This window comes from Passer montanus, unplaced genomic scaffold (genome assembly GCF_014805655.1).
Source record: "Passer montanus isolate IOZ18808 unplaced genomic scaffold, ASM1480565v1 scaffold109, whole genome shotgun sequence".
Lineage (NCBI taxonomy): Eukaryota > Metazoa > Chordata > Aves > Passeriformes > Passeridae > Passer > Passer montanus.
Genome location: NW_024357502.1, coordinates 2,675,140 through 2,700,811, shown reverse-complemented (window position 1 = coordinate 2,700,811; position 25,672 = coordinate 2,675,140). Strand labels below are relative to the sequence as shown.

Sequence of the window (25,672 nt, the reverse complement as noted above, 5' to 3'; positions counted from 1 at the left end):
TTGAAAAATGGGTTTTTTTTTTTTTTTTTTTTTTTCGAGTGGGGAAGGCTCAAACCAGCTCATTTTCACTCAAATACTAATTTTGGGATCTTTCTATCAGGGGACCCTTCTCAACTTTCCCATCCTCCTGGGGATGCTTCCCAGCTGTGTGGCTGAAGTGAAAGGCTGTGAAGAGCTCTGAAAAAAGGGCAGAGAACTGGACAGAAGAGATGAATGGGGTGATGCATCCATAGAAGGGTTTGGTTTGGAAGGGACCTTAAAACCAATTCCACCCCCTGCCATGGGCAGGGACACCTCCCAGCACCCCAGGCTGCCCAAGCTCCATCCACCTGGCCAAAAGCTGGGTGTGGATGCTGTCCTCTTTCCATTCCATCACTCAGAGCACAGCCCTGGTGGCACAGGATGGCCCAGAGCTCCTTTTCCCACTTCCCCAGCTGCCAGCGCTGCGGCAGGAGAGCAATCAGCCTTCCCATCGGGGGCCAGCCAGCCTCAGCACTTACTCTGCATTATTTGCAGCCGTGGAGGGAGGGAAATAAAGCCACACAATGCTGCCACTTATTTAAACACATTTTCTCAAGTGAGTTTTCTGTTGGCAGGATGTCTGGGCATCAAAGGAGTCGCCGGTCGGGGCCTCGCAAACGGGGCCGGTGTTGGTGGGCAAACAACAGTGAGAGCAGTAAAACAGCAGTAATGCCAAAATAATCAAATTTGGGTTAATGTGCATTTGAAACAGAGCAAAACGCGCTGCTGGGGTGCACGGGGAAGGTGTAAATTATACCACAATGCATTCCCGTGGAGATTCGAGCTCACAATTTTGCCCTTAAGCTGCAGAGGCAGAGAATTCTGACAAATAGGCTGGTGTGGGGATGCGTGTGCACCTTGGGAGCAGCCACGCAGACAGAGAGCCCTTTCCATCCCTGCTCTGGCAGTGACCAGGCTGAGGAGCTCTGCTGGGACGTGGATCCTTCCCAGCAGTGGGATTTGGGGAAGCTGCCCGAGCACAGGAGCCTGTGGCTGCCCAGCAGGAGCTGCAGCAGTTCCAGGTCTCAGAGGAGACAGGCAGCTTCCTGACACTGCAGCTGCAGGAGGCTGTGCTCATGCTCCCTGTGAGAGCTGAGTTATGTTTTAGCACTCCCCACAAATGAATAAATCATGATAGCAGAGATTTTGGAGAAGGCTGGAAAATCCAGGATAACCCGTGCTCCTGGTGCTCTCAGGTGGGATATAAACCTTTGAACCCCCAACTCCTGTTTCTAACCCAGGAACCTCTCTGCCCACCTCCAGCAGAGCCCCTCCATCACCCCTGAGAGCCAACGGAGACCCCCAGTTCTCACCCAGCACCCCTTTGTGCCAGGGCTCCTGCACAGCCAGCTGCACCCAGGCCACCGTGTTCCCCTGTTCCCATGGGACAAAGCCACCAGGGCTTGCTCTCAGCCCTTTGTGGGGTTTGTCCTTCTCTGCTTTGCCCTTTCTGGGTGGCCATGGTCAAACTGTGTCACCCAGACCAACCATTTGAGCTGACCTCCAGCCTGGAACTACAGGGTTGGGTTCACCCACATAAAAAACTTTCCCTACCCAGCCACGATGTCCTTGCTCTGTCTTGGGCTCAGGCTTTGAACATCCACCCAAAGCCTTCTTCCTCTTGAAGAAAGGAAAAACTTGCTCTTCTAAAGTCCAAACTCTTTGTTCCCGTGTCCTTCTGTTTTCTTTTCCCTTTTCCTTGCAGCCCCCTGGGATTTCCATTCTCTTGGAGCTGTTTAATTTCAAGATCCCCAAGCTCTCTCAAGTGCACTTTGCAGGATTGGTTCAGTGCTCTTTGCACTGATCAGACAAGGAGGAAAACATCAGCTGCAGTGAGGTCTGGAGGAGCATCATGGGCTGGGCCATTCCCCAGGGAACAGGGGTGGAAAGCTTGGATGTGGGGGTGGAGATGGGGATGGGAGCAGAGACAGCAGCTCCCTGCACTGGGATTTCTTCCTGGAAACCTCTGGGGAGCTGCTTTTCAGTACAAGACATCCCAATGTGAGCAAGAGCCTCCCTCCTCTCTTCACCCAGACTCCTTTATTTAGAGGGAAGATAATTTTCAAATTGAGAAGCAAAAAAAAAACCTAAATACACTTTGAGGTCATGAATGAAGTGGCATCTCCATCCCAGGATGTCTCAGTGCCTTGGCTGGGCAATGCCAAGGTCTCCTGATGAAGACAGTTCTGAATTTGTGCTTCAGAGCTTCCCAACCAGCACCACAACAACTGAAACCCAGCTCAGACCTCAGCTGTGAACTGACTGTGCCTGTAGGTGCTTGACACCCACCAGGCTGGGCACTAAACCAGAATTCCTGCAGCACCTCCTTGCCAGGCTCTGCTTGAAGCTCTTCCCTCCTCTCTGTTGTTAACGCAGAGCTTTCCAGCCCTGTTTTCAGAGGAAATACCCTGTTTTCTGTGACAGCCAATGGGTGTGGAACACCCAAGGGCTTCCCTGTGTTTGTGGAGAGATTCTGCCTTGCCTGGTTTGTTGAGTGATCACAGGGACCACGGCCAAACGTGCAGGATGGGGCTGGTAGGGGAGCATGACTACACCATGCCAGGAAATCCAACCTTTCTGCTGGGAATGCTGATAAAATCCCCAGCAGCCTTCACAGCCTGAGCAGGCTCTGTGGCTGAGCTCCCAGCAGAAATGGCACCCTGAGTTTGTTTGTGCAAGAACAAACTGGTTATGTGATCAAAGAAACCTTCTCTGCACCTGGGGGCTCACCAGCACAGGGACATCCCACTGCTCTGGAAGTGAAAATGCTGGCAGAGGCTTTTCCTGCTCATTAAATGGAATAATTTGAGCCTGTGTGAGACCTCCTCATACCCACACAGAGCTGGGGATGGGAGAGGACCTTCTCCAAGCTGCCACAGGGGGTCCTGAGGCTGGGTTGACCCCAAAAATCTGGGTTGATGCCAGCTGCTGCAGTGGGGGACACTTCCCATCTCCAATCCATGACATCTGCCTGCTCAGCTTGAGCCAGCACGAACAAGCCAAAAGACTCTGGTTTATGTCATCCAGAGGGATGGTTTCCTATTCTGGAAAAAACCATCCCTGCTGGTATAAGCTGTCTCCTCCTGTAGCAGCACAGAGCAGACAAAGCCTCGCAGTGCTGGCAAGCCACAGCCTGGTGCATGGGCCAGCTCTTCCCAGAAATCAGGAGAGGCTGCTGCACCTCCACCTGTGGGTGCTGAAAGCCCAGAGCACGTGCTGGGTGTCCTGGCCACGGGATTTGGGTCGGGTCTGAGCTGCCTGCGGGGACGATGTGAATTCTCAGGTTTCCCAAATAATGTTTAAGCTGGAGAATTGTGGAATCTTAGTCATGGAATGGTTTGGATTGAAAGAGACCTTAAAGATCATCCAGTTCCAAGCCCCTGCCAAGGGCAGAGACGCCTTCCACTGTCACAGGGTGCTCCAAAACCCCTCCAGCCTGGCCTTGGACACTTCCAGGGATCCAGGGGCAGCCACAGCTTCTCTGGGCATCCTGTGCCAGGGCCTCACCACCCTCACAGGGAAGAATTCCTTCCTAATATTTAGTCTAAATCTCATCTTTAAATTTAAAACCATTCTTTATGCATCAGATTGGATATTAGGAAGAATTTTTTCACAGAAAGAGTGATAAAATTGGAATGACCTGCCTGGGGAGGTGGTGCAGTCACCATCCCTGGGTGTGTTTAACAAAGCCTGGATGTGGCACTGGGGGCCAGGGTTCAGTTGAGGTGTTGGGGCTGGGTTGGACTCCATGATCTTGAAGGTCTCTTCCAACCTGTATCATTCATTGATTCATTCATCCTTGGGTGATTATCCAGAATGAAGGAAACAAATTCCCCCCCCCCCCCATTCACAGTCCCAAAGCATCAGGGCAAGTAAAAATAAATTGGAGCAAACCAGCTAGCAGCCAGGAGGGCCAGATTAGCACTGAAATCACCAGGTGGTCAAGGATCCTGCTTGGAAATGCCCTCTCTGTCCATATCAGGGATTAGGGATTTGTCACAGCCCCCTTGGCTCAGGGTGGGAGGTGTTTTCCAGGGAGGAACAGGTACAGGATGAAGCTGTGTGTGCTCAGGTTGTCCCGTCCATCTCCAATCTCCATCTCCATCATCCCAATCTTCTGCTCCATCTCCAAGCTCCATTTCCATCTCCATCTCCATCTATCCCCATATCCATCTCCAATCTCCATTTCCATCTCCATCTCCATCTATCCCCATATCCATCTCCAATCTCCATTTCCAATCTCCATCTCCATCATCTCCATCATCTCCATCATCTCCATCATCTCCATCATCTCCATCATCTCCATCTTCATCATCTCCATCTCCTGCTCCATTTCCATCTCCAATCTCCATTTCCATCTCCATCTCATCTCCATCATGGCCAGCCTCTGCTCTGAGGAAGAACTGGTGGCTGAGTGGCCTCAGCAGAAGGATGTGAATCCTCAAGTCTTGGAAGGATCCTCTGGAGGGGCAGTGGCACACCAAGCAGGAAGCCTGGAGCACCCCTGTGGTGGCTCCCAGGCCTCTCTGGGCAGGACACAAGGTTGTCAGTCCCTTTCCAGGCCCAAGGACCCAGCTGAACAGCCCACGGAGCACAGGGAGGGATTTGGCTAAAATGCCACCTGAATGTGACCACCTGATGGCCCTGGACTGTGGGAATTTGGAATTTGCAGTTAATGAATGACCTGAGTGCCACAAACACATCCCCCAGGTCCTGCTCCACGTGGCTCTTTGTCCTCAGAGGAATGTGGGCATTCCCTGCCCTGAGGACACATTCCTTTGCAGGCACTGGCACTGACCCATGACTGGAAACCAGTTTCCCCGGTTGGTGAACCAGGATTTTGCCTCCAGTTCTGCTCCAGCCACCATCTCCCTGGCTTCCTTTCCTTTAGGCTGTGTGGCAAATTCCCCCATTTCCCAACTCTGCTTCCCAGACACTGAGGGATTCAGCCTTGTTCATCTCCAGGCTCCTCCTCCTCCTCAATCCATGCCCTGCCTTGGATGCCATGTGGAGAAAAAAAGAAGGAAAAGTCTTCACAACCCAGATTTGCAGCTTTGGTGGCATCAGAACTCAGAATCACCCCTCTGCATCACCTATTAATCCTTAAAAACAGCAAGGAAGGATCCAGGTTTGTCCAGGGATGGAAGAGGGTGGGAGCACAGAGCCAAAATATGTGCTGCCTCTGCAGGGTGATGCCTCCAAGCTGCTTACCAACCCTTTTTCCTGAATATTTGTGGCCAAGGGAGGGTTTTACTGGTCATGCCAGGGGATTGTGTGCCCCCTGAGCAGCACTGGTGGTGGGGGACACCTCTGTCCTGGAGATACCCATGGCTTGGACCTCAGTGGCCTGCAGGCAGTGTGACAGAGAGAATTTGAAGTGACAAAATGGAAAAACTCAAAGAGGATCCACAGGCAGAAAGGAAAATCTTCGTAAGGATCCACAGGCAAAAATCCATCTTGTGTTGGAAGCATTTTTGGCTGTGACCATGCTATGATTTTGCCCTGTCAGGAATGACTTTGTGGATCACCTGGGACATCCTCCTGCATTCTGGAGCAACCTTTGGAGCAACTCAAGCGTTTGTGACCCACCAAGCCTTCACCCTGCAGGGACAAACCAGCTTTTTTCTGCTGTTTTCGTGCATCCTCATCATCCCCAGCCCATTTTTGGGAAGGTGCTCCTCCACAGTAGGAGGGTGGAGCAGTTGGCTCCTGGTCCAAGCCACAGGAGATGCCAGGGATGGGGGAAACCTGGCTCCAAGGTGACCTCCTTTCAGGAAGAGGGGACTTTTCCTTTTCCTTTTCCCTTTTCCTTTTCCTTTTCCTGTTCCTTTTCCTTTTCCTTTTCCTTTCCCTTTCCCTTTCCCTTTCCCTTTCCCTTTCCCTTTCCCTTTCCCTTTCCTTTTCCTTTCCTCTTTCTTTTCTCTTTCCCTTTCCCTTTTCCCAGCCCTGCCATCAACTCCTGCTCCTTCACGGAGGGATAATGAATGGGGAAACCCAGGAATGGCATTTCTCTGGAGCTGCCCCTGTGCTCCCAGCTGGCCTGTGGACCTCACCCATCACCTTCTGAACCAGCCATGGGTGAGGAACCAAAAGAAGGAGTCGAGGGGATGGGCCAGGGAGGGAAAATTTCCATAGCTGCATAATAAAGGTGATTACATAAGGGCATCCTGCGTCATCTGCGGCTGGCATCTCCGGAGAAGTAATTACATCTGCACCACACATCTAAAGAAAATATTATCACATTGGCTTCCAAATTCTATAATTAGCTCCTGCAAGATGTGTGCCAGGGGCTTTATCATCCCGTGTACGTTGGCTTCAGAGCCAGGCACAGACACATGGAGGTTTTTTTTCATTTGCCAGCTAGGAAAATATTTGGAGTTTAGAGTGGCAGCTGACCTGAGTCCCCCTGGAAAGGGCAGCTCTGAGGGTTTGAATTGGTGTGTAAAGAGTGAAATATTTTCCTGGTCTCCCTCAGTGCCTGCCGGGCCGTGGGGATCCAGCAGGAGGGCAGGAATGGCAAAGCCAGAGCTTGGCTTTCCCTCCTCCTTCAAATACTCTTTGATTTCTGCCCTGATGCTCTGAACCTTTTTTTCCCTCACTAAATAAATGACCTGATTTGCAGGGAGGTGTTGCCCTCACAGGTTCCTGGGCTCTGTCATATAAAACAAATCCCTTTTGCTCACCCAGCTTTGGACTTCAGAACCAACTTTGGGCTTTGAACACTTCTCCCTTCCCTCCAGATCCTCAGCAAAAGGAAAAAAAAGAGGTTTTGAAATGGAAGCAGAGGCTGCAAAGCTCTTGGTTTGATGGAGGGCTTTTCATGTGGAGCTGGAGATGGCCACGGGACAAGCTGGCAGCACGAGGGACACGGCAGGGCAGGGATGGATGGGAGGATGAATTTGGTTTCCTTCTGTTTTCCATTTGCTCATAACCAGCCTGGGAGCCCTGGAAAGCGCCAGCAGCTCTGCTGCAAACAAAACACTGAGCAGATTTCTCCACATCTCCTCCAAAGAAGCTCCTCCAGCAATTACTTCAGCTGGGAAGTGAGGCTGTGCACGACCAGGAGAGTGGGAGGGAGTGCCAAAATCCCAAGGGCTTGGTGAGAAAACGGTTGTGTTGTGTGTGAGAGAGCGTGTGAGTGTGAGAGCGTGTGTGTGCAGCTTGGATAAACCATCCTCAAGTGGGAAAACATCCTCTCTGTGCTGGCCTCGTGGAGTGGGGTGGTGACAGCTCCTCCCTGTTTCTCAATTTTGTGTTGTTTCCACTCAGAAGATGCAGAGAACTGGAGGATGGGGAGAGAGGAGGACTCCAAAGCTCAGCACACTCCTCATTTAGGGCCACACCTAACAAAACCTGTGAGCTGCCCTGTGAGGATTGAATAACCCAGGGGACACGAGGTGAGACCTGCCCCAAAGACCATTTTGCATTTTGCTCCTGTTCACGACCAGTCCCAGGAGCTGCTGGATGTGTCAGTGATCAGAAATGGTCTTTCCAGGAGAGGAAAACCCAGTCAGAAAGCAAGCATGGAAAAAACCATCCGTGATGTCTCTACTGAGATATCTCCAGGCCCTCTCGTGCTTTTCTCCAACACCCTGTGACTGAAATAAAACCTTTCTCCATTGCCCCAGTCAGCCTGAGGATCATCATCACAACTGAGTCACAGAATGGTTTGGGTGGGAAGGGACCTTAAAACTCATCCAGTCCACCCCTGCCATGGGCAGGAACACCTTCCACAATCCCAGATTGCTCCAAGCCGTGCCCAGCCTGGCCTTGGGCACTTCCAGAGTGGTGACAGCCACAGCTTCTCTGTGTAACCTGTGCCAGGGCCTCCCCAGCCTCACAGGGGAGAATTTATTCCCAATATCCAATCGAACCCTGCCCTCATTCCCCCACATCCAAAGTCCCTCTGCAGCTCTCTTTTAGCCCCTTTAGGTACAGACTTTGTGACTTTTTCTCTGCTCACCTGAGCTTTCTGTTTTGATGGGGGTCGCCAGAATGTGGGGTTGAGTTGTTTGGCTGCACCTTTGGGGACAAAAAGCTGCTGGCCTTGCCCTTCTGCCCTCACCCTGCTCATGTCTTGTTTTCACTGCTTCCCTCCCAGAAAAGCTGCTGGCCTTGCCCTTCTGCCCTCACCCTGCTCATGTCTTGTTTTCAGGCCTGCTTCCCTCCCATTGCTCCTGGGGAACAATTAAAAAAAGCCAAAAAACAACCTCTTCTTTGGGATTTTTCCCTCTTCAGCAGCAGTGTCCCAGGGAGAAGGTGGGAATGACACCCCAGTGACACAGCCCTGGGAGGGAGAGGGGTGGAGAAGGGTGGTGTGGGAGCAGGGAGAAAGGGAAAGCAGCTTTGTCAGTGATTTGCAGGAGAGAAAACGAGCTCCTGTGAGGTTTGGGTTCGCCACGTCCATGGTGAATGTGGGGGTGCTGGGGAGGGGCTGGGAACACAAACCCTGTGAGGAACAACTGAGGGAGCTGGGGGTGCTCAGCCTGGAGAAAAGGAGACTCAGAGGTGACTTTATCACTCTAGTGTTCCCTGAAAGGTGCCTGTGCTCAGCTGGGGCTGGGCTTTTTCTCCAGGCAGCACTGACACAACCAGAGCACACAGCCTGCAGCTGCACCAAGGAAAATACAGGTTGGAGATCAGGAAAAAGTTTTTTATAAAAAGGGTGATAAAGTTCTGGAATGGCTGCCCAGGGAGGTGGTGCAGTCCCCACCCCTGGGTGTGTTTAACAAAGCCTGGATGTGGCACTGGGTGCCAGGGTTGAGTTGAGGTGTTGGGGCTGGGTTGGACTGGACGGTCTTGAAGGTCTCTTCCAACCTGATCATTCTGTGAATTCTGTGGATTCTGTGAATCCTGTGAACTCTGTAAATTCTGTGCTGGGTTAATGCTTGAATTTGATGACCTTCAGAGGTTCTTTCCAACCTCCACCATTCTGTGACTTGATGTTCCCAAAGGAATGCAGCAATTCCTAGTTGGGGCTGTCCATCCCTGCTGAGCCAGCCCAGAATCTGTGGCCTAAACCCAGGCAAAGATTCCTGGTGCTTTGTGCAAGGATTTGCCAGGGGAGAAGGCTGCAGCACCACCTGCTCTCTGCACTCCTCAGCTTTCCTCTCATCCCTCCTTGAGCTCAGGGAAGCAGAATTCCTCAGGCGTGCATGGAAAATGGGCAGCACTTGTGAAACAAGCACCAGAGGAGCTTGGCACATGTTCCAAGCTTGCACTTCATCTATTTGGGACAGAACTCAGCCTGGCACAGCATCCTCATTAATTTCTCTGAGCTGGGAGCAATCCCACGCCGTTCATCTCACCTGTGCTGCTGACAGGGACTGCCGTGGGATCTGCCTGTGCAGACACCAGGAGGATTCCCTGCCTTTTTCCTCGGTAGTTTTGGGGTTTTTTTAAAATGAATCTGTGCTGACAAATTGCTCAGACGTTCCCAGAGGGATCTGCAGGAGCATCAGTGGCTTTTGGGTATCATTTCAGGACCAGAGACACAGCCAAATGACACACAAATGTGGAGCTGTATCCTTTTTTCAGTTTTTTAGCAGAAAAAAACCCATCGGGAAGAAGATGAAGGTAAAAATAAGAGAGAAAAGGAAGAAACCTCTTCCTCAGGCTGTTGGTGACCTGGAGAGCTCCCTGCCATGGGATGCAGTTGATGTTCAGTGTTTGAGGGGAAACTTGGCAAGTTCATGGACCAGAAATCCATCAGGATCTGCTGTAAATTGCACAGAAGGCAGATTTGGGAGTGTATTGAGGGAATATAAAGCAGGCTGTCAGAGTGACCCTTTTCCACCTATCCCTGCCCATTGCTGATAGAATTGTTAAGGTTGGGAAAGACCTCTGAGATCATTAAGCCCAAAAATTCATATTGATTCTCATCCCTAAAACATGAAGTGCCCCCATTTTGTCCCAGGAATGCAACAGACAGTGCAGAAAGAGCTGTGAAAATTCAGATTGTTATAATCCAGAGGTGCTTGGGTTCATGATTACACAAAAAACCAAAACAAAACCAAATTAAAAAAAAAACCTGCAAACTCCAAACCCCCCAAAAAAAACCCCAAAAAACCCAAAACCCCAAAACAGCAACAAAAAAGCCAAATAAACCACAAAAACCCCAAAACAAACCCCCCAAAAAAACCCCAAAAAACCCAAAACCCCAAACAAACAAAACCCCAAAACAGCAACAAAAAAGCCAAATAAACCACAAAAACCCCAAAAAACCAAACCCCAAAAAACCAAGTCCCCCAAAAATTGCAAACCACAAAAAACACCTTAATATTTTGCTAAACTAAACAAAACCAGGGAGTTTTTCAGGCTGAGGATGGATTAGCTGTCATGAAAGCAGCTAAATCTGCACAGTAGGACAAGAAATTCTTCTCCAGCAGGAAGGTGGGATGGTGGGGAAGGGGAGATGGGGGCTGATTTTTTGGGCAAGCCGTGGGAAGGAAGAGGCTGCTTATCCCATGAGGAGATGCTGAAGGCCCCAATTCCCTGGGAAAGACAGGAGCAACAGTTGGTGCATCCCAGGCCACCCTAAATGTGCTTTTCCTGGACACAAGGAGAGGAAAGGCTGTCCCAGAAGTGTCATGATGTCACTTTTGCAGGTGGAGGGGTGCCAGAAGCTTCAGGGGACATGGGCTATGATGTCACATGGCCCTTGGAGCCAGGAGGAAAGAAAACTCTGGAAAAGCTTTCCATGACTTGGTGAGGAGCTTTGAAACTTCAAAACTTTAAAACATTTAGAGTAGAGTGATCCTATCATGGGACAGAGAGACTCTGGGTGCTCTGAGAGGTAACAGGCAGAGCTTGGGAAAAACATCTGGAGGGGCTGGAGAGAGAAACATCTGGAGAGAGCCCAGGGAAGGGAACAGAGCTGGGGAAGGGGCTGGAGCTCCAGGAGCAGCTGAGGGAGCTGGGAAAGGGGGTCGGCCTGGAGAAAAGGGGGATCAGGGGGGACCTTGTGGCTCTGCACAGCTCCTGACAGGAGGGGACAGCCAGGGAACAGGGACAGGAGGAGAGGGAACAGCCTCAGGCTGGGCCAGGGGAGGTTTAGATTGGATATTTGGGAAAATTTCCACTCCAAGAGAGTGGTCAAGCACTGGCACAGCTGCCCAGGCAGTGTTGGGAGTCCCCATCCCTGCAGGGATTTAATGTGGATGTGGCACTTGGGGACATGGGTCAATGGTGGCCTTGGCAGTGCTGGGTTAATGGTTGGACTGGATTATTCTGGAGGGATTTTCCAACCTAAACAATTCAGGGATTCTCTCTGTGCATGGTTTCTTGCTTTCTGTCTGTGGCTCCTGGCAGCCTCTCGCTGGTCCCGCCTTGCCTGCTTCCCTCATCTCCTCATCTCCTCATCCCAGGAAGCACCACCCCCTGAGGCTGGCACCTGTTTGCCTTGGGAAAGGTCTTTTATTCCTTCTTCAAGCAAGGCACTGCTGAGATGCCTCTGTGGGAGGAGGGAGAGGGGTTAAACCAGCCCCCCCCCCCCCCAAAAAAAAATGTCAATGGTCCTAAAAATAGCCAGGCTTTTCCCGCTCCCATTGAGTCACCCGTCACAGACCACAAACCCCTGAGTCACAGCAGGGGCTGTGGGGGGCAATCATCCTTCCCTGCTCTGCTCCAAACAGAGCTTGTTTGTGTCCACAGTGACCCTTGGTCACCCTGGCAGGGACAGCCCTGCCCTCCTGCAGGGGTGCTGGGGGGTGGCAGCGTGGCAGCACAGGCGGGGAGCTGAGCATCCTCACCCTCCTCTGCTTCTCCTGGCATCTCCTGAGGTGATTTCTAGGGCTCAGCCCTGCCACTGGGGGTTTCTAGACCTGCAGGGACCTCTCTGCTCTGGAGTTAGGGGCCCAGCAGGAAGTGGGACCTTGTGTGTGTCCATTCCCACCCCACAGGATTTCGGGGGCTCTGGTTTGACTCCCACTCCCTCCTGCAGCTCTCAGTCCTCTCCCATCCCTTCCCAAGTGCCAGAGCTTTAACCCCACATGGAAACAATTCAAAACACCTTTCTCAAAAAGCCTCACTTAGTGCTCCCAGCTAAAGAACAGAAATGAAAGGAGAAAACCCAAATAATTCTGCCAGCCAACCCCCTTTTCCCTGCAGAAGACATCCCACCAAGAGCTGTGCCCTCTCCAGCGCCCAGATCCTCATGATCCCAACCCAGCATTCCCAAAACTCTGCACTTTTGTCACTTCCAAGAGGAAGGTGCAGAAGGATGTGCTCACACCTCGCCTGCTGGGTCCCACTGGAGCAGAGACCCCCATCCCACAGCTGGGCTCAAAGGAAAGGTTCTCACTGATATTTCCTCTCCCATCCCTTCCCAGGTGCCAGAGCTTTAACCCCACACGGGAACAACTCCAAATACCTCTCAAAAAGCCTCACTTAGTGTTCCCAGCTAAAGAACAGAAATGGAAGGAGAAAACCCAAATTATTCTGGAGGTGTGGGAAGCAGGGGTCTGTCCAGCTGCCTCTGGGGTCACAGCCAGGAGCAACACAACCTCTGAAAGCCACCAGGTGACCCCAGGAGCCCTCAGAGCCACCAGGGAAGTGGTGACCACAGGAAATGGGGCAGAGGAGGGCATCCATCATCCTTTGGTGCCAGCCAACCCCCTTTTCCCTGCAGAAGACATCCCACCAAGAGCTGTGCCATCTCCAGTTCCTCATGATCCCAACCCAGCATTCCCAAAACTCTGCACTTTTGTCACTTCCAAGAGGAAGGTGCAGAAGGATGTGCTCACACCTCGCCTGCTGGGTCCCACTGGAGCAGAGACCCCCATCCCACAGCTGGGCTCAAAGGAAAGGTTCTCACTGATATTTTGGGAGCTGTTTCCTTCCCCTCCCCTCCTCCAGAATAGCTTTTTGTCTTTGGGTTTATTTTCTTTGTTGCCTCATAAAGGTTTGACCCTGGAGTGCTTTGAATGGACCGGGAGGCAGCATTGAATTCCTCCTGGGATGTGGCTGCCTCGGGCACGGGAGGGAGGAGGGAATTTCATTGTGTCCAACCTTGCAGACCTTCGGGGGAGGAAAAGCAGCGGCTTCTCCTTCTCCTGCTGTGGTTTCTGCCTGCTGAGCTCCCCTGCCAGCTCCTCCCTTGGCTCAGCCCCTCCAGCCACCCCCACTGGTGTCACTTGTCCCTCGCAGAGCTGCTGGGTGACAGCTCCACCAGCACAGCTCCTCTGCAGTGGGGAATTGGGATAGCCATGCCCTGACCCACACTCTTCAGGGGTCTTCACCCCTCTGCTGCAGTTGATCAAAGTCACCACAAAATCCCCGTGGACCCCACAGATGGAGCCAGCTGCCTCTTGTGTGTTTGCAATGTCTTAAAATTAAGAATAAAAGCTCTGGTTGATCACAGAATCACAGAATGACCAGGTTGGAAGAGACCTCCAAGATCATCTAGTCCAACCCAGCCCCAACACCTCAGCTAAACCCTGGCACCCAGTGCCACATCCAGGCTTTGTTAAACACACCCAGGGATGGGGACTGCACCACCTCCCCAGGCAGAAAATTCCAGAACTTTATCACTCCTTCCATAAAAGTTTTTTCCTAACTCCCAACCTGATGTGGCCTCCTGACCCACCAAAGGGTCTTGGAGAGCTCAGTTTTCATTTGGGCTCTCTCTTTTCAGCCCAAAATACCTAAGAACCAACACTGGCAACCAAGGCAAAACTTATTGGCATTCTGGCTCAATAAAGCTGTGGAATTTACTCCACAATTCAGTTTGCAGTTGGCCATATCAGGTCCCTCCTGGACATTCACAGACAACAGGGAGAAAGCGACCTTTAATTTGATTTTACAAAATTAAGAGCAGCAACATAACAGCAGCAGATCAAGCTGGGGATGAGAAAATCACTGATAACAACGAAGGGAAAAAAAAAAACAAACAAGCTCAATAATTTCTGTTGTGGCTTTGGAAAAAGCAGGCTGATGTTCTCATTTCGCACAGGGACAAGGAAGTGCTTTCTAGTCCATTAGTAACCCAGGAAGACACTAAATGGCATGGCCTGAGGAGAAACATTTTTAAACAGCAGGTTCAGATTAATTAGCTCCCAAGAGTCCTGAGGAAGCAGGACAAGGAGAGGTCTGGGCTGCTGCTCATCCTCTCTAAGAAGTCCTGGGGTTTCTCTCAGATCCCAGAAGAGTGGAAACATGATAACATTATAAGGGCAATATTAAAAAAATTAAAAAAACAACAAAAAAAGGGGTGGAGAATGAAGAATTGGAGTGATGCAGCTTAGCCTGGTAGAAAGGGATGCAGGATTAGAGGGATGGAGCGTGGGAAGCTGTCAATATAAATAGATGGCTCATAAAAAAAACATCATTTCACAGCCTCCTTCAGCCTCACCGGGGGCAGGTTTGGATCAGGGGACCCTGGCAGCACCACAGATGGAAATGTGCCCGTGTGAGGAGCTTTGGTTTGGGGTGTTGTTTAAAAAATGAGCTATTCCAGAACCATGGAATGGTTTGGGTGGGAAGGGATCTTAAATCTAATCCCATTTCCAACCCCTGCCGTGAGCAGGGACACCTCCCACTATCCCAGGGTGCTCCAAGCCCTGTCCAGCCTGGCCTTGGTCACTTCCAGGGATCCAGGGGCAGCCACAGCTTCTCTGGGCACCCTGTGCCAGAGCTCACCACCTCCCAGGGAAGGATTCCTTCCCAGTATTTAAGGTAAATCTGCCCTCTGGCAGTTTATAGCCATTCCCTTTGTCCTGTCACTCCCTACCTGCCCTTGCTGTCCCTCTCCTTTTGTCCCTGAAGTTCACAACGGGGAGTGCTGGATCTTGACTGGATCCCAGGGGACTGGCACAGGGATGATCCTCCCTCTCCCTCCTCCTGTGCAGCTGCTGCTTGGAGGAAAAGGGGCTGGGAAGATGAGGATCTCACAGATCCCATCCCATTTGTGTGGATGCATCCGCCACTCAGGGGTTATTCCTCTATTTTCCATCTTTAATGAAGTTTCCCATCGATCCGTTGTCGTCTTTCCATCTCATCCTCAGAAGAGAAGTTGAGGACAGGCAGGACACCGGTGTTACAGCCCCAACCCCAGCTTTGATGAGGACAGAAACCAGCTTTTCAGGGATGCCTCCCACCCAAAGCTGTCTTTGGATCCCCCCGAAGGTTTGCTGCCATCAGAGGACACTCCCTGGTACTGCCTGCTCCCTCCTCACTCAGTCTAATGCTGTTTCATCCTCCATGAATTTTTGGCAGTGAATTTTCAGAAGGGAATTATGACCTCTGGGAAAAGCTGTTTCACTTGGTTTGTCTTTAACCCAGCGTTTGAGTCATCTCCAGTTGCGTTTTGAGGCAGAGTGGAGTCACATCCCCCCATCCCTTCACCCCAGAAACAGCCTTTAACCCATTTTAGGCTCTGTAATAGCTACTCTGGACATTTTGGTGGCTCTGAGGCACTCCAGGAGTTAAAAATCCTTGCACCAGGCTGTGGTTCCCCTCTGGAAGCTCCTCTGCAGCTCCAGGAATCACCGGGATACCTGCAAAAGTTGTCCCAGGAGCAGGAATCCCCTCCCTGCTGCCATTCCCACCCCTTACGTGGGACGCGCTGGCCACTGGCCACCCCCAGGGAGGCAGAATCCCCCAAGGTAATTCATGCCAATTACTGCAATCAGCTAATTAGCAAACAAGATCGATTCAAATGAAGTTGCGGTGTCAACAGCTATTATGCAAGCTTGTGTTTGCCGGAGGAAAGGCATCCTGAGAGTCCTGGCGGTCAAAAAGCCCTCGGGGGTGGGAATTGAGGAGAGGTAAAAGGGATTGGGGGATAGCAGGGAAATTAAGGGGGGAAAAAACCCCAGCGCTGAGACAAATTAAGGAGGAAAAGTGTTGAGAATGGAAAGTGAGGCAGTAATTGCTTGTAAACACAAAAGGATGATGGAGAGGGATGATTCCCATCATCCAGGGATGAGAGGGAGAAGTCAGATCTTCACTGGGGAATTACCCGGGCTCCTCTGTAGGGATCCCCCAAAGCTGGGAAACAGGGGAGCTTCTCCCTCCTGGAAAATTCCAGGGTGAAACACCCCGGGAAGAGCTCTGTGCTGGCGGCCACAGGACACCCACCAGAGCCATCTCTCCGGTGATCGCCACTTTTGGGAGCGAGTCGCCAGCCTGGGCTTGCCCGGGATGCAGCGATGCCCCGAGGGGAATTCGAGCCAGGCTGGCTCCATCATTCCTCCTCCGGGAAGCGCAAGCCTGAAGCTGGATGAGGGTGGGACACCCGGAGCCTGGTGTAAATCCTGCAGAGACATCTGCTAATCCTCCCCTAAGCCCGCTGGGGTGGATTTAAAGGGTGTTTTTGTCGCTCGCCCCCGGGATCAAGATCCTTAGAGGATAAGCGTCCGAAGGAAATGAAGGGATTCTTCTCCCCGCAGCGGGGCGTGAAAGGGAGAGGCGGCTCCCGCTGGGATGTCCCCGCGGAGGTGCGGGTGTCACCTCCCCCGTGCTGTCCCTCGGATGCTGCACCAAGGGAAACACAGGTTGGATATCAGGAAAAAGTTTTTCACAGAAAGGGTGATAAAGTTCTGGAATTTTCTGCCTGGGGAGGTGATGCAGTCCCCATCCCTGGTCATTCTGTGAATTCTGTGAATTCTGTGAATTCTGTGATTCTGTGGATTCTGTGAACTCTAATTCCGTGATTCTGTGGTTCTGTGAATTCTGTGGCTCTGTGATTCTATGAATTCTGTGATTCTGTGAATTCTGATTCTGTGGTTCTGTGATTTCTGTAATTCTGTGATTCTATGAATTCTGATTCCGTGATTCGGTGGTTCTGTGACTCTGTGAATTCTGTGATTCTGTGACTCTGATCCTATGGCCATGCTGGAATTCGGACAGGAGCTCAGCTGCCTGCCTCAGGAACTGCCAGATGCCCTGCTTTTATCCCAGCAGCTGGCCCAGAGAAATATTATCCGGCAGCCCAAATCCCTGCCTGCCTTCTAAACCCTGGAGGGGTGCAAAATTGCTTTGCACTCCACAGGCAAGGGTGGAGAGCTGGAGGAAAGAGTTTCCCTGGTTTTTGTCCCGGCCAAAGCTGGGGTTGGGGCTGTAACACCGTGTCCTGCCTGTCCTCAACTTCTCTTCTGAGGATGAGAGGGAAAGACGACAACAGATCGATGGGAAACTTCATTAAAGAAGGAAAAAATCAAGTTTTGCAGCTGTGAGGAATAACCTCTGAGTGGTGGATGCATCCACACAAATGCTGGGATGGCTGTGCCAGGAAGGTGGGCATTCCTGGCAGGGGTGGCTGCCCAGGGACTGCTCAGGTGACTGGCAGGGCTTGTTTTTAAAACAAACAGATCCCTGAAATCCCGCACCTCCGCCAGGAGGAAACGCGTGGAACAAAGAAACGCCACCATTAATCAGCTCTGGAGCTTGGGGCTCTTCCCAAATCCACGTACCCACCTCCCACGGTGCTGGGCACAACCCAGCCCTGCCTGGAGCCGGGCTGGCTGCTCCTGCTCACCCCGGCATGGCATGGAGAAGGAAATAATGGCTCCTTTCTTTTCCAGCTATCAGGAATGCACCACACCTGGTGCCCCTCGGGGAGTGTTTGCTGTCCCGGCGGGCGCCAAGGCCGGATTGTTTGCCCGGGGATTTTTTTTTTTTTTAAATGAAATATTATTAAAAGCTAATTTGGGCCCCTGAGAACATGGAGGGGAAGGCACAGCTCTTGGCTGGCACTGAGGAATGTCAACAGGCTGGGGGTGGGTTTGGCTGGTCCCAAAGCCCTCCTGAGCTGCAGGAGATGAGTTTGTCTGGGCTCTGCTGGAGAACACACAGGGGGATTGCCCACCCCAAACACGTGCAGGTGGCACATTCACCACTTCAGCCACAAGGTCGGGTTTGGAAATAACCTCATCCTAGTCCCAGATTAACTCCCAGTTCGTACAATCCCTTGGGAGGCTGCAGTGCAGAGGGAAACTGAGGTTAAGGAATGTGTGTAAAGGACGGCACTGAGTGCCAGCAGCAGGGAACAAAACAAATTAAAAACTTTCCACTTGGGCCTCAACAGCACTGAAACCACTCCTGCATGTTGGGGACACCCTGATCCCCAAAGAGATCAAGCTCTGAGGTTTGGAAAAGCACTGGGAGGGAGGAAGAGTGAGGCAGGCGTGAGGAAGAGTGCAGCAGAGCGGAGGAAGGAGAGGAACAAAGTCCTGCTGTGCAGGGGCTGGCTGGGCACCAGCTGGGCAGCAGTGATTTATTATTTACATTACTGGAGAGAACATCAGGGTCTCCCTGAGCCTGGCACTGTGCTCAGCCTGCTCCTGGAGACGGGTGTTTATGTCCTTGCTGAGCTGCACCGGGTGGAGATGTGGATTTTCCTAGCAGAGACCTTTTGGGAAATGTGTTTGTTGGAGAAGGGAGAGGTTTGAGCCAAGAACAAATCCTGGTTTTTCCAAAGCCCCCCTCCTCTGGGCAGGGACCACCAGGAACCCCCTCCACGGGCAAGAGAGCCTTGGGGTACAGGGGCCTGTGGGGATGCAGCTCTGCCCATTTTATCCCAGCATCCTGATGATTTTGGGGGATGTTTCCATCCTCTCCTTTCCACCCTGGTGTCTCTGAACCACCTTGAGGAGTCAATCCCCATAACAGGGAGAGTCTTTCCTGTCTTCCCATCCCACACTTTGGTGCACAGCCTGGCCAAAACAAACATGAACATGTCCCTGTCCCCTGTCCCCTGTCCCCTGTCCCCTGTCCCCTGTCCCCTGTCCCCTTGCCATTCCTGGCAGTGCTGGAGGCAGGGACTGCACTGCAGGGGAATGTCTGAGGTGAGGCAGCCTCTCCTGCCATGCCAACATCTCCTCTGGGATGGCTTGGCTGCTCCTCCAAGAGCTTGCCAAGGGCAGAGCTGGGGATGTAATGAAGGCAGCAGCCCGTGGGGAGTGAAGGAGCCTGTGCTAGATCAGCTGATATAATTAGAAAGCAGGGACAAGGAGATGAGCTCCTGTGCCCAAAAGCTGGGCTGTTTTTCCCAGCTCCAACAGCTGGGCTAAGAAAAGCTCTGACCTCCCCCTGTGCCTGGGGGCACTGCCAGGGCTGGGGGCACGGGGAGGAGCTCCCACACCCCAGCTTTTCCAGGGATGGGGCATCTACAGCTGCTCTGGTGGTGGCAACCATCACCATCACCTCTCGCCCCCTCAGCTGGGCCTACCAGGACTGGGCCCACCAGGACTGGGCCTAGACAGGCCCACCAGGACTGGGCCTACCAGGACTGGGCCTAGACAGGCCCACAAGAACTGGGCCCACCAGGACTGGACCCACCAGGACTGGGCCTAGACAGGCCCACCAGGACTGGTACCAGGACTGGGTCTAGACAGGCCTACCAGGACTGGGACTACCAGGACTGGGTCTAGACAGGCCTACAGGACTGGGCCCAGCAGGACTGGGTCTAGACAGGCCTACCAGGACTGGACTACCAGGACTGGGTCTAGACAGGCCCACCAGGACTGGGACTACCAGGACTGGGTCTAGACAGGCCTACCAGGACTGGGACTACCAGGACTGGGTCTAGACAGGCCTACCAGGACTGGGACTACCAGGATTGGGTCTAGACAGGCCTACCAGGAGGGGGACTACCAGGACTGGGTCTAGACAGGCCTACAGGACTGGGCCCACCAGGACTGGGTCTAGACAGGCCTACCAGGACTGGGCCTGCCAGAACTGGGCTTAGACAGGCCCACCAGGAATGGGCCCACCAGGACTAGGCCCAGCTGGGCCTACCAGGACTGGGCAGTGTCTGCCCCCAAAAACCACTCTCCAAGTTGACTTTGCCAACCAGCTCCATGTCCAGGTTGTGTCTCCTCGTGTTTTGGTTCAGGCAAGAACCCCCAAATTGCCCCCAAATGACCCCAAAACTACAACCTGCTTGCAAAACCCTCAGGCCAAGCCCTGTGGTGGTGGGGAGGGGGTGGATTTGTATGGGAACATCTCCACTAAATGAGATGACAGACTGGGAGAGCTGGGGGTGTTCAGCTTGGAGAAAACTCTGGGGAGATCTTCCAGCACATTCCGGTGCCTAAAGGGCCTCCAACAGAGCTGGAGAGGGACTCAGATGGGATATCGGGGAAAATTCCTCCCTGTGAGGGTAGGGAGGCCCTGGCACAGGGTGCCCAGAGAAGCCCCTGGATCCCTGGAAGTGTCCAAGGCCAGGTTGGAAGGACTTGGAGCAATCTGGGCTAGTGGAAGGTGTTCCTGTCCATGGCAGGGGAGAGGATTGAGATGGTTTTAAGGTCCAGACCATGAAATCCCAACCCCACAAGACAGAGTTTCTCCTGGAAGGAGGAACAGGATGAAAGATATCCATCCATCTGCAAATTCATCTGGTCTCCTCTGGCACCACTGACCCCCTCTAAGAACCCCCCAAACCTCCAAAATGACCTCACAGCAAGGATTTAATAGGATTCAGCACCAGGGGAACCAACTCTGGCTATTTGGGCAGTGCAGAACACACCTGGGCAGGCTGGGGCAAGCAATATTCCTGCTGGATTTCTGGGACATTCCCAGCTGGTTAGGAGAGGAAAGAATGGACTCTTCTCAGGGCTGGAGGGAACATGGAGAATCAGAGAGAGAGGCTTTACAACAACAAGGTACCTTGAAATCCTGAGCCTACAGAGAAGATGAGTGCTGTAGGTGTTCAGGAGAGGCACATGGGTGCAGGATGAGACCCAGCCTGGTGCACTGGGCTCGTTCTCACCTCTCCTCCAAAATAACTCCCCCTCATCCCATCCTGCTCCCAACTTGTCCCTGGCAGGCATGGATGTGTTGGGCATCACTCCCCAGACCTTCCCAATTCCCTCCAGTGCTGGACAGACAGCCAGTCACTGCTTATCCCAGGTTTCCACTCCTGCTTTGGATCATGATTTTCATTCCTGGTGCTGGGCTTTCAGAGGAGAACAGATCTTTGGGCCACATACCAAGGGATTTGGTTAATTCGTCACCCGCAGACGCGCAGATATTTATTTAAAAGCGCCTCTTGTTATGTTACTTGGCAACTTCTGAGCCCGTGTGTTTCTCCAGCTGATAAATATTTGTGAGATTGGTTGTGTGAAGAGCAGCATGTGTTAATGATCTGATTGCCTTTTTCCCGGGCTCCCAGTGAAGGGAACGGGCTCTGTTGTCCATTGGTGGAAAAGGAGCTGGAGGTGCTGGCCACCAGCGGCTGGACACGAGCCCAGGTGTGCTCAGGTGGGCAGGAGGCCAATGGCACCTGGATTGTTTCAGGATTGGGGTGGCAGCAGGGTCAGGGCAGTGCCTGTGCCCTGTGCTGGCACTGCTGGGGCACCTCCAGACCTGGGGAAACTTCTGGGCCTCTCACAACAAGAAAGACCTGGAGGGGCTGGAGAGAATCCAGGGAAGAGAACAGAGCTGGGGAAGGGTCTGGAGCCCCAGGAGCAGCTGAGGGAGCTGGGAAGGGGCTCAGCCTGGAGCAAAGGAGGCTCAGGGGACCTTGTGGCTCTGCACAGCTCCTGCTAGGAGGGGACAGCCGGGAGGGTCGGGCTGTGCTCCAGGGAACAGGGACAGGAGGAGAGGGAACGGCCTCAGGCTGGGCCAGGGGAGGGTCAGGTTGGACACCAGGAAGAGTTTCTTCATGGAAAGGGCTGCTAAGCACTGGGCAGGGCTTTCCAGGGAAGTGGTCGAGTCACAGTCCCTGGAATTACCCAAGGAGTGACTGGATGTGGCTCTCAGAGCTCTGGTTTAGCTGGGGTGGTGGGTGGTGGTGTTTGGTCAAAGGTTGGTACTCAGTGATCCCAGAGGTGTTTTCCAACCTGAGTGAGTCTGGGATTCTGGGATTACACCTGTCTAAACCTGGGGCAACCTGCTGGCTCTGGAGCTTCTCACTGGCCTGTGGTCAGGATTTGTCCCTGAAGGAGAGAGAGGCACACAATGGGCTCAGACAAAACTCATCCTTCTGCCTCAGGAACCAGATGAAGCCAACAGGACCCACATCTTCATGGCAAAACCCCCCAGTTTTGTGAGATGGAAACTCAGCCACAATCCCTGTGAACCTGATCCCCAGCCTTGCAGCCTTGCAGGAACCCCTGCATGGCTCAAGGGGACTTTCAGCTCCCTCTGCCAGGACAGCTCTTGGCTCCAGCCAAGATCATAAGGCACAAGCCATCCCAATTTCCTGACAAGCTGCCTTTGCTTTCCTCGCTGTTTGGGGACCTCCTTGGACCTTCTTCCCACCCATGGTGGGGCTCAGCCTGGTCCTTTTCCCCATGGAGATGCCTGAGGCTGTGGGGCGATGGAAGAGCAGAGTTTTGGGTGCTTTGGGGAGGCACCTGGATTATTGCAGGATCTCAAGGTGCTTGGTCCACCACCACCTCCAGGATGGAGCATCCCAGCCCACCTAAGGCTCCTGGTGCCACCGTGTCCTGCTGGAACCCTGAAATCCTGGAATGGTTTGGGATGGGAGGGACCAGGGATGCCACTCCCTAGACCACGTTCCTTGGAAAGGGCTCCCACAACCAGAGGATGAATCCAGGAGCAGAGGTGTGGGGGAGTCAGAGGGGTTGCACGGAGCTGCCTGCTCCCCAACCAGTCCCAGGGACAGGGATGTCTGGGCTCCTGGCCTCGTGCCTCCATTTCACTTTCAGATCCCTCAAATAATAACCGTGTTTGCCAGCTCCTGTGACAGGAATGACTAATGGGAAAGATCCTCTGTGAAGGGAAACAAGAAATCTCCTGTTTCACCCTTTGTTTGCTGGATTTCTCTGACAGCCCCGGGCATGGCTCAGTTCCTCTATGGGGAAAAAGCAGATTTGAAGCCTTCAACAGCGCCAGCAACACCCTCTTAACTCTTAACCTTCCCTGTCAGGATATAACTCCTTTCAGAAACTTTTTTGCAGCCAGTTTATCCACATTCCTGCTCCATCCACATGGAGCTATCAGGCAGCGAGTGCCTCCGACAGCTGATGCAACGTGGTTTTCACAGTGCATGTGGATAAACACCCTCCCCATCTGCCTGGTTTGGTTTTTTTTGCAAGTCAGGGGGCCTGTCTTTCTGCCTCTTTTCACGTTTTTCCCCGGGACGGGTGATCAAAGGCGCTGGAAGCAGCAGGGGATGCCCGGGGCTGATGCTGCAGCCCCCAGGGACGGGGGGCTCTCCCAGTCCCACCTCCTGTAGGACAAGCTGCTGCTGTCTCCGAGATACCCACAGCCAGATGCTGGACTTTCAGATGCTTCTCCCCCTGCTCCTTTTAGATCTGAGAGGGCTGGGAGTTGATCCCTTGGCTGGTGAGCCAGCAAGGAAGAGCTGGATGAGGATGAGGAGGAAGAGGAGGGGATTCCTTCCCTGCACGGAGAACTGAAGCCACACAGGCTCCGCGCCGCTTTTTAAATGCCCCGCCGGTGCCCCGGCGAGCCAGCAGGGACAATTTCAGCCCTTCCAACATTCCTCCTCTGCCCTGCTGCCATCACAAAGCCGAAACTCGGGACAAGGTGCCCGCTCCCCTTGCGTGAGCCCGGCCACGGCAGCCAGGGCATCACACGGCTCCGGCATTTCCACGCCTGTTCTCAGCCCGTTCGCCTCGCAGCCTTTGCAGAAAATAAATTCCCCAGCCAGGCTGAACTCGGATGACAGCATCGCTGCTATATTTAGCCACGGCAGATCGCCGCTCCAAGCAGGGCCACACATAAACAAACCCCCGGCGCACGGAGCCCGCCCGGAGAGGGCACGGCCGAGGGATGGAGCAGCCTCCCGCTCCTGCCTGCCCCAAACTGGGGGTGCCCTGCGTTCCCTCTTGGTGCCAGCACCTCCCTGCAGGGCTCGGCGCTGTCACAATCCGCCGCCGGAGCAGGTTTGAGGATGAAGGATGTGCCGGAGGGTGTTGGGAGATGAGGGAGTTGCCAAAGGTTATCCCGCGGGGCAAATGGCATCCCCCGGCTGCGACCGCACCCGCTGGCTCCCGGCTGGAATTCAGGGAGCTGTCGGCATCCCCCCGCTTCCGTGGGGCAGAAAATGCCAGAAAATGCCCCGCTGGAGCTGTGCCCGCCCTTCCCACCTCAACTGCACATCTCCCTGCCTGCTCCTCTCCCTGTCCGACGCACAGGAGCTGCCCTGCCCGGGGATCCACGGGGCGTGGAGCAGAGGGAAGAGGTTGCGGATGTGCAGCAGGGTCCGTGCCTGGCTCACTGGCAGGCCCCGACCTCCTTCCCCAGCTCCCCAAGTGGGGAAGAGGATGGGGATGCTCAGGGGATGATCAGGGAATGCTCAGGAGACGCTCAGGGATGTTCAAGGGGATGTTCAGGGGGTGCTCAGGGAGTGCTCAGGGGGTGCTCGGGGATGTTCAAGGGGATGCTCAGGGGGTGCTCAGGGAGTGCTCAGGGGGTGCTCGGGGGATATTCATGGGGATGCTCAGGGGGTGCTCAGGGAGTGCTCAGGAGATGCTCAGGGATGTTCAAGGGGATGCTCAGGAGGGGTGCTCAGGGAATGCTTAGGGGGATGTTCAAGGGGATGCTTCGGGGAGGATACTCAGGGGGTGCTCAGGGAATGCTCAGAGAATGCTCAGGGCGTGCTCAGGGAGTGCTCAGGAGATACTCAGGGGATGTTCAAGGGGATACTTAGTAGAGGATGCTGAGCAGGGGGTGCTCAGGGGGTACTCAGGGGGTGCTCGGGGAATGCCCAGGGGGATGCCCAGGAGGGTGTGGAGCATCCAGCAGCCCAACACCCTCCTCTGGAGCGGAGGGATCGTCTGGCCCAGGGGGCCGCTGGCAGCCACAGGTCCCCAGGCTCTCGCCTCAGCTCCGAGGAGGGGACGGGGTGGCCAAGAGGGTCCCCGCTGCCCCCGGGCACACCCACGGGCGCGGATGGGGCTCTGCGCTGCAGTGCAGCAGCCCCAGCCCCGCTCTCTCCCGGGGAGGTGGCAGAGGGGATGCCCACCTTCACCCTCCTCCATCGCAGCCTGCTCCGAGCCCGGCTGCCGGGCCAGCGAGAGCGGGACGAGCCACGGGGAGCAGAACAAGGCCGGGGGTGCAGCCCGGGCACCCCCAGCAGCAGCGGGGTGGGCGTGCACCCATGGCCCGGGGGGGATCCCTGCACGGCCACGGAGGCACCGCTGCCTCCTCGGGGGATGTCCCGAGCGGGGATCCCCGCGCCGGGCTGGGCAGGAACGCTGGGGAGGCACCGGCGCCTGCCGGGGTGAAGCCTCAGGCGGGGAGCCCCCTGCCATGACGTCCCCCCACGTCCTCCCCACCGCCGCTGCCGGGCGAGGAACACCCAGCACCGAGGCAGATGACATAATTCCCAGCAACTGCACGTTAATCACCCGGCCGCCAGCAACCTCCGTGCCGAGAATCCAACCCCCAGCCCCGGGCACCGCTCCCCTCCCTGACATCACTGCCGGAGGAATAAAGAAATAAATAGGAGAAGACGAGGGAAAGGTGACGAGGGAAAGGTGACGAGGGGGAATAACCTGGCCCCGGCGCTGGCACACGAGTCTGCCTGCCCCCCCCCGCCGCTCCTCCCCGCCTCGCACTCTATTTTTGGGTGCTGTCACATCCCAATGGCCCCGCGGGGCCAAATCCAGGCAGCTGCGACTTTAGGCACAAACACGGCTCCCTCCCCTCCATCACACCCGAAATCGGCGCCGGCAGCCCATCCTCCACCCCACCCCCTCCCCAAAATCCTCCCCTC

The 25,672-nt window shown here is 54.0% G+C and overlaps 1 protein-coding gene across 2 annotated transcripts in view; it reads right to left on the bottom strand.

Annotated features, from left to right (window-relative positions):
- The window catches only part of LZTS3 (leucine zipper tumor suppressor family member 3), a 48,228-nt gene that overhangs the window by 22,244 nt on the left and 312 nt on the right, over nt 1–25,672 (bottom strand). The window lies entirely within an intron of this gene.